Below are 9,779 nucleotides of genomic sequence, written 5' to 3'. Positions count from 1 at the left end.
AAAATCGAAATAGCTTGAATTTTTGATAGAAAATACTATTCATTACCTAGATAAAGATCAAGAATCCCAATCCTAAATTGAAGGATTCGATCATCTATTTTTATGATGTCGTTCGATTTTGATCGTTCATTTTATATCTGCTTGATGGACTTTATAATGATTCCGTAACTGAAAAGTTACGAAATTTATTTTTTAGAAGTTTCAAATACTCTAGATCATGTTTAACGGTGTGGATCGTCGATTCAGAAGCCTGAACATCGAAAATAACTTATGAGTACGAAGGGCTCTATACTCATAAGAGTATAGTAGCCCTACTCTCTCTCTCTCTCTCTCTCTCTCGATATATATATATATATATATATATATATATAGGCTGGAATACTATTGATAGCAAAAGTTTCTTTTTACTATCAAGTTTTTAATCCTTGGATGAGAAATTGTAGGGTTAGGATGAGTCGAGCTAGAATACTTCCAAAAGCACCACCTTAATGGTGTTTTTGAGAGTATTCTAGCTCAACTCTCTCTCTCTATATATATAGTAGGGCTACTATACTCTTTTGAGTATAGAGCTCTTCGTACTCATAAGTTATTTTTGATGTTGGGCTTTTCGAATCGATGATCCACACCGTTAAATATGATCCAGAGTATTTGAAATTTTTAGAAAATAAATTTCGTAACTTTTCGAAATCATTATAAAGTTCATCAAATGGGTATAAAATGAATGGTTAAAATTGAACAACATCCTAAAAATGAATGATCGGATCCTTCAATTTAAGATCGGAGTTATTGATCTTTATTTAAGTACTGAATATAATTTTCTATCAAAAATTCAACCAATTCTGATTCTTTTTCACCATTAAACTAGCAAATATTTTATACTGGCTGTTAAAAATTGTCATTTTTGTGAGCTTGTAATCGTAAGGTAAATGATATTGAAAAATTATAAAATTTGATTTCTATAAGTTTTAAATGCTATAGATAATGTTTAACAGTATGGATCGTCGATTAGAAAGCTCTATCATCGAAAATAACTTATGAGTACGAAGGCGATCGTACTAATAAAAGTATAGTAGCCGGACCCTAAATATAGACTAGAGTTATTATATTTATATAAGTATAAAGTCTCGGATACTCATACTATTGATAGTATCAAACCCTTGGTACTATTGAGTTTTCTACCGTTAGATCTACCCTTCGATTATTTCCACCCGTTAGATTATACTATTAAACCAACCACCCACTCAACCCTAGGGGATCACTATCAATTTAACCGGGGACCACTATCATCCTAACCGCACATCCTTTCATCAAACGGCCAAAAACTCAATAGTATCAAGGGCTGCGACATTGATTAGTTTAGTAGCATAATTCTTATATATATATATATATATATATATATTATATATATATTATATATTATATATATATATATAGAGTCCGGTTACTATACTATCGATAGTATTAAGCTCTTGGTACTATTGAGTTTTCTACCGTTAGATCTACCCTTTGATCATTTCCATCCGTTAGATTATACTATTAAACTAACCATCTACTCAACCCTAGGGGACCACTATCAATTTAACCGGGGACCACTATCATCCTAACCGCATATTCTTTCATCCAACGGTCGAAAACTCAATAGTACCAAGGGCTTGGTACTATTGATAATATATTAGCATAATTCTATATATATATAGGGCTAATCTCCTATATTATTTTTAGTACTGGTGCTTCGGTACTATAGTCTCGTTCTCGATCTTAGGGTGTTCAAATCAACGATCCATATCGTTAGAACTGATTTAGGATATTTAAAGTTTTTAGAAATAAAATTTTATATTTTTTCGACATAATTTACTTTATGATCAAACCATTTCAAAATTGTCAATTTTTAATCACTACTATGGCAACTTTTGGAGTTTAACAGTGTAGAAGAATCTAAATTTTTTCAAATTTTGATAGAAAATATTTTAAAATATCTAGATTAAGGTTAACATTCTTGATCTTGAATTTAAAAGTCCAATGCTCAAATTTTAAAGATTATTCAATTTCACTGTCCATTTTAATATAATTTATTTACTAAGTAAACAATGCCGAAAAAAACTAAAATTTTATTCGTAAAAACTTCATATACCCTAAATCATATTTAACGGTGTGGATCGTTAATCTAAACACCTTAAGATTGAAAACAAGACTATAGTACCGGAGTTTCGGTACTATAGATAGTATGGTACCCTAATTTTATATATATATATATAGAGAGAGAGAGAGAGAGAGAGAGAGAGAGAGAGAGAGAGAGAATTGAGCTAGAATACTATCAGTAGTAAACGAGCCATTTTACTATCTATTTGTTTTCGATGATAGAGCTTCCAAATTGACGATCGGCTCCGTTAAAACCATTTAAACTACCTAGAAATTAAATTTCACGCACTTTTGATATTGTTCTTTTATCCATCTAATGAACAGAAAAATGAATGGCTAAAAATGAATATTCTTTAAAAAATGATGATAGGAGTTTTATAATCAAGATCAAGAGTATAGATCTTGTTTTAAATAGTTTAAAAAATTTTCTAACAAAAATTCAATTGATTTGGATATTTTTACGCGGAGGGGTTGGGGAGGGAGAGGCATGCGAGGAGAGAGAGAGAGAGAGAGAGAGAGAGATACCCACACCCACACCCACACACTTACACCCCAACACACGCACCCACACCCACTTACCCCCCAACACCCACAACATGGAACGAACCATTTACAAACACTACCTTCTCTAGAAACCAACAAACGTCCCCGCTCTACCATTCTCTACCTCTCACCACACGAGGTTAAGGTGATTTGGTAGTGTCCACTAAGGAAAATTGGTTACTTTGTCCTCGTTAAGTTCGTGATCAACTATTATCTCGGTAACTTAACTGGTTCTCAAATCCATCGCGAAGCGGTAACAGAGTCATCAACATTGCTGGGTTGGGCCATCGTGATTATTGTGATTATTGAGTACAGGGGCTCGGTAACCGGGTTTTCTTGGTTTTGATTGGTAACCACACTCTGGATAGACTGTGAAGGCCGACCGTTGTGACTGAGACCATGCGTTACATTGCTGGGTCGTACGATCGTGATTAATAAACATCTCGGGTTTGGTGACCGGATTTTACTAATTTTAGGTCAATAATAAAGAGTACGACGACCAGAACTATAAGAGTATGTACTAAACTAAAGGGAGGTTCCGCAGTGTTATCAAGGTTTTAAAACCTTATTCTTCGTTCAAACGTATACTTTCAAACAACATAAACTATCTCACCTTAGTATATTTAACTTATCTTAAGAATATGATGACTATAACTATTAAAATCGTGTCATCTTCTATAGAAAACAACAATAAATTCGACGATTGATCTATATACAACTTTACATCTTTTTACACTATATGATTGAGTAAAATGATTTATTATTCGTCAACTGTTACGAATCCGAGAAGATCAAAAATAGGAAAGATTAACAAAGGAAAACTTTTTCTACGATTTAAACACACTAAAATCACTCTACTGATAAAGAGAGTCAAGCATTAAGAAAGTACAAATAAATCCCTTCAGTCTACCACCACAGTTATTGACCTCGATGACCGAAGTAGCCAGTTTCTAACCAAGTCTTCAACGATCGTCCAAACAAACTAATCGGTGGTTAACTTCTTTAAAATCTGGAAGCATCAATAGACCACGAGTATGTAATTAAATAGACAATCGGAAACTTACTTACACCACAGGAGCAATAATGAGAGAGAGAGAGAGAGAGAGAGAGAGAGAGAGAGCACGCGCGCGCGGTATACGTGTGTGTAGAAATACACGTTCGAACAGTAGTACGTATAATTTAAATACAATCACTAATAGTTCAGATATTCACGACTCCGTAGTAGAGCTGTAAGGGACATAATTACGATACAGACACTTGTAACTACGTCTACTAGTATTTCAAGCACAAAATTGTGCTAGAGCCCGTTTCCGTGCTAATCAAAAAGGACCATTCTTCCATTACTTATAAAGATCATTGAGTACGGTACTCAATGTGGGTTTTAACGTGATCAACTTTATAGTTAAAGACAAAAGAAAAGGAAGATCACCACCTTGATACTCGGGTGGTTTCATTATTTCCTAAACCTGAGATTTATCTACAGTTTGTGGTCGACAACTGAGGGAGAAATTAGAGATCTAAAATTAAACATACGATGAAGAATCCTAGTGAAAAACTTGACTTTTTCTAAAGACCGTATTTGATCAGTGCTCGGTTGGAAAGTTAAGGATTTTATGAGTTACATCATACTGATTTTATCATTGTAACGAGAGAACGTCATTGACGTCTCATGAACAATGTGACAATAAACTTAAACGACGACGACGACGACGACGAAGAAGGTAAAACAGAGCGACGAGGTAACAGATTAATAGGTTTTCTTCTCTGAAGAAATTAGAATTAATCAACTTCGACCAGGTACAATATCGAACAAAGAAATAATCAGACAAAAGGTAAACGGATGTTTGAAAACAGATGAGAACACTTTTTTTTAACACGTTAACGTCGACTCTTTAAAGGACTTTAAGATTAACGACTTCTTCTTCTCACCCTTTTTACGTAAGTTCCGAGTTTACCACAACAATTGGACCGACCTTACGGGTATTCGTGCTCCACCAGAAGTCTCCAACAAATGAAATTCTTGAAACGTAAGAAGGCATTAAGATACAAAGAGTGCATAGATTATAAAAACTTTACGTCACTTAGACAACCGATTGCGTTCTTAAGTAACGAAATAAGTCCTCGTAGGAAAACTTAACATATATCAATTAAACTCTACTCAATGACTCAAAACCATAAGTTTAACGTCTAATTCTTCCTTTATTTCTTTTCGGCCTAGTTACAATGTAGCTTCCACTAAAAATGAACTAAAAGAGAATCAATCAGAAAAAACATTAACGATACATGAACTTTACTTCCTAATGAACCCCACCGTACCACTGGACGGTTAGTCGACATTCGTACGTACGGCAACTGTCACTACCGCGACTTACCGTTACTGTGTGGTTACTTAACATGGGGAATAGTGCAGGGTTGGTACTAATATTCAATTGTTAATATACAATATAATTAAGAACAAATACGACGTTTCGTACGAAGAAAAGGTAAGAAGTGAATTAACTTAAATGAATTACACCATTTCTAACATCCTTCATATTTGGCGTGATTAGGTCTAAAAGCCGGAAGTCAAAACCAGTCACGTTGTCGGTAGCCAAAAATACCATGCGCTACAATATACTAAAGGACTACTCTAAAGGGAAGGCTTATACACTGATCTTTCTGACATCTAGTGACGGACTAACTCTTTGGTGATACATCTAAAGTCGATGAAACAAGTGATCGTATTTTCAATACCAACTCACGATAGACTTAAGAAGTGTAGTAAAAGCAACTCTAATTAGCATGCTTAATGTAATGTACTACAGCCACCACCAACAAGAAGGAATGAAATCTTTATCTCTCGATATCGTATTGGGAATATCCGTTAGAAACCCAGACGTTGTAACTGTACTTAGCTCGGAAATGGTAAAACGCTTAACCTGCTTCTTATCCGTTTATACGAACTGAAAGCGGAATGTAGTTGTGAGATCTCAGATCTGCAATCACTTCATTAACTATGACGAAAGTCCTTTGATCAGATAATTCCGGTTAACCATGTCTATAGAATTAAGAATTCATAACATAAAATCAAACATCTAGACGCCCTGTTGAGATGTGTATTAGGATAACTTCTACCCCTTCGGAATTGTTTCCTCTTTTCAAGTTAGAAAATTAAATCTTTTAGAAAATTCAAGTTTGGTTATATTTCTGGACTTCTGTTTTATTAAAATACCATTGACTGTTCCAAACAATGTACTGTAATACTCCGTGTAATAGATATCGCACTAAAAAAAAATTCAAAGGAAAAGAAAAAAAATAAAAACTCCTAGTTCTCGAACACGGGGATGTTGGATAGGTTTCAGGGGGTGGACCTGTTTTTAAGTCTGGGGATGGGGAGGTTTCACGGAATGGTAACCTTATGGTAAGAAGTGATCCCCTGGTAAGAAAATAGATCAATACGAACAATTAGAATAGAAAGCGGATGAGTTGATCCAACGTAAACGGAAATCAGATAGACCAATACGAACAGTTAGAATAGAAAGCGTACGAGTTGATCCAACGTAAGCGGAAATCAATAAGTACCAGTACTTACACCAGAATAAATATGAGTACACTTTCTTAAGGTTAAAAATAATGGTATATGCAATGAAGAGATTAATAGAAAGAGTACTGTTATTGTCCCTGCTCACTTTGAGTATCAAAGCTACTCTGTTCAGGTAGTCCTTTACTGATAGAGAGTCTCCATTACCTAGTAGTAGTATGTAATAATACGTGAATTTAACCTTAAAACTTGTACAGAACACTCTTTTAATACCGTAGCTTGATACTGTAACTAATTAAATACAAATAGAACCATGACCAATCAACCAGTCCTTTGGAAGTTCGACCGACGTTTTAAAGGTATTCTAAGTAAACGACTCAAGGTAAATATCCTTTATCCTTTATCGTGATATATATATATATATATATATATATATTTCTCTCTCTCTCTCTCTCTCTCTCTCTCTCTCTCTCTCTCTCATCCCGATAACACGATAATCCTCGTGTTGTCGGAGTTAAGACTACCCACTAATCCTACTCTCTCTCTTCTCTTTAACCTCTCTTTAAGTTTCTCTTCTCTTTAACTCTATAGGTTAAAGAGGAGTTAAAGAGAAGAGAGAGTGGAATTGGTGAGTAGTTTTAACTACCTACCAATCTTTCAATCCTCGTGTTCCCAACGACACGAGGATTATCGTGTCATCGGGAAGAGAGAGAGAGAGAGAGAGAGAGAGAGAGAGAGAGAGAGAATATATATATATATATATATATATATATATATATAACCACGATCAATCAACCATCCCTTTGGAAGTTCGATCAACGTTTTAAAGTTATTCTAAGTAAACGACTCAGGGTAAAGATCCTTTATCGTAAGTCTTATTCATATCAAAACTCTTATCTGTTTTGTCTAATTTGGTCTTTAAAAAACAGTAATAACTTTGTAACGAACTCCTGTATTACGTAAAGTTAACATTCCACATATTATGAGTAAACTTTTGATTTGTCTTCCTATCTTCCAAAAGACAAATCATAGTTAAGACTCTTGTACGTGCACTTACTCACACTAAACTACAATCCGTCTTTTCTTACTTGATCTTTACAAATCTGTTTTTAACTGATAGAACAATCTCTTACGGTTGTTTATAAAATGGTATCTAATTGGTACCAGGACGTTGGATTATTCAAAGAGTTTATTACAAAGATTCAACGAAGTTTTGGAAGTATGTAAGTAATAGACGTCCAAACTAGTTTATTATCCTTGCACAGTATGATGAAGATATCTGGATTGTGTAACCACCACTAGAATCGTCAAAACTAGAACATTCGTCCAACGTACAATAACGTTTACTTTCATACTGTTGGATCACTTTACTAGTAAAATCAATAGTATAGAGACTGATTGTAAGTATATGAACTAACTGGACTTTCATATATATAAACTAAAATGAAACGAAGTCGAGGTGCTACGTTATATGATGAACAATCTGTTTTATGATTTGGTAAAAGAGTATAACATTAAAAGAATACAAGATAAAAAACACATATTACGTAGTCCACACATCTCTTACCCTTCGTTCCCGATCACTTCATCTATTATTACAATCTAACCACGAATAAGCATAACCGTAACAAGAACCGTTCCTACCACCACGAGATCCAACCGAATCAAAATAGTTATAAGAGAAACTATAGAGTTTACAGATCATACATGTTTTTCTAAGATACGAACGTTTTTACATTGAAGAAGGGGAAGTCGCCAACATTAAAATAAAAGTGAACTTAATTAGTGCGGACTTTCCATTGAAGACTATTAAGGTACAAATCTGTCGTTTCTACTATTGAGGTAGAGTGTTCATAAACCATAATGATCCCGTGTTTAGTTTCAACTCTTTCAGCTAGTTTTTATCTAGTATATGAGACTCTCCAGTATCAACATTTTCGTCGGGATCATAACCACAATATCAACACTACCACGGTACTTTACGACAAACACCCAAATAATTCATTATTACGACTAATTCTAACATTTCATAGTATCGATCCTAAACAAGAAGTACCAACACTCACAAGAAATAAAAGCTGAGTAAAGATATCGTGTCATCAGTTTACTCGTAACAGTGTAATATACAATTTAATGTCCTACACGTAAATTGTAAACTATTCATAGAAGACTGAACAAGAATTGAAGAATAAGGAAAATAGAACTGTATGACGTCGATTTTACTAGGGGGATAAATACTACAAACGACCTCCAGGAGATCCAAGACCTTCCGTTACCATTCAAAAAAGTCTATTGACATAAAGGTTAACATTGTTCTAGTCTAAGAAATAACGTAATTGTTATTAGTTGGACAATCAGACTTGATAAACCCAGTCTATAAAACTATTAAACACTGGTAAGTCAGGATTAAACTCGTTCCAAAATTAGTTAACTAAGAGGTGTGTACAAATGAGACGATTCGATGTCACTTAAATAACTGAAGTGTAATATTTCACGGTTATTAAAGGTGAACGAAATGCCCGGTCGTTTCAGTACACAAGGAAGAGGTATGATCACAAGAAGACAATAACGTCAATATAATAAGATCTTGAACCAATTACGTTCAAACGAACCGATCAATAAAAACGAACGACTCCTTTCTAAATATCTTACTCATCTTAAGTGTACTCTTTCTTTTATACTCGAACTTACATTGTACATTAAAAGAAGAGAAAAAAAGGCTTAAAGAAACGAAACGGTCCCTCTTCCTCTTTTTAGTTATACCTAAAAGACCTTTATTATCGATAGCTTAGACGAATTTAATACACGAACAACCGTAACAATCAAAATCAAATGGAAGATCAGCCTACGTCATCCTAAATATAAGTGTAACGATATGTTTAGTAGGAATTTAAGATGCTTTAGAAGATATTTAGGTTAAAACTTTAAAAAAAGTTAAGGGAAAAGGAGATCCTAACTTATAGTAGTCCGCTGATCTAAAAAAAAAAGGATAATAAAATGATGGACTATTTACCAAATATGTAACTTTACAGTACGGTCGGGTTTAATCACCCAGATGTGGAAAGGCTGGTATCGATAACAACAACGAAAAGAAAAAGGAGTTAATCCAAATAAGGAGTACAAAAACGTAATGTCCAAGAGAACCTAAGTAGATCTACTAAATCACTTGGAGTATACACTTCGAGATTGTTTAGGAAGAATATTTCCATCGAACGATAAATGTAAACGTAATCCAAACGAACAAAACAATAGACGAGCATTAATACTAGTTGCCAAGAAGTATGTAGAACAACTTATTATGATCGTTTAGTAGAGCTAGTAGACTGTGTGAGAACTAAACATTGTTGTTATGGTGTAAATGTTAATATCACTAGAAAAGTTATAAATGAATTATAGCAGATGAGGATACACCTCCTATTTACTTCGCATCCCATAATTTGTTACGTTTAGATATATACAGTTAAGGGGAGAGAAAAAAAACTCTTTTTTCTATCGTACGATCGACGAAGTAAGTTACCCCTTTACTTAAATCATACCTCTCTCTCCGTCGACCTCAGATTTGTTTATTTTCTATTTT

Source organism: Ananas comosus, linkage group 12 (assembly GCF_001540865.1).
Source record: "Ananas comosus cultivar F153 linkage group 12, ASM154086v1, whole genome shotgun sequence".
Taxonomy (NCBI): domain Eukaryota; kingdom Viridiplantae; phylum Streptophyta; class Magnoliopsida; order Poales; family Bromeliaceae; genus Ananas; species Ananas comosus.
Note: the sequence above shows the minus strand (reverse complement) of the source record.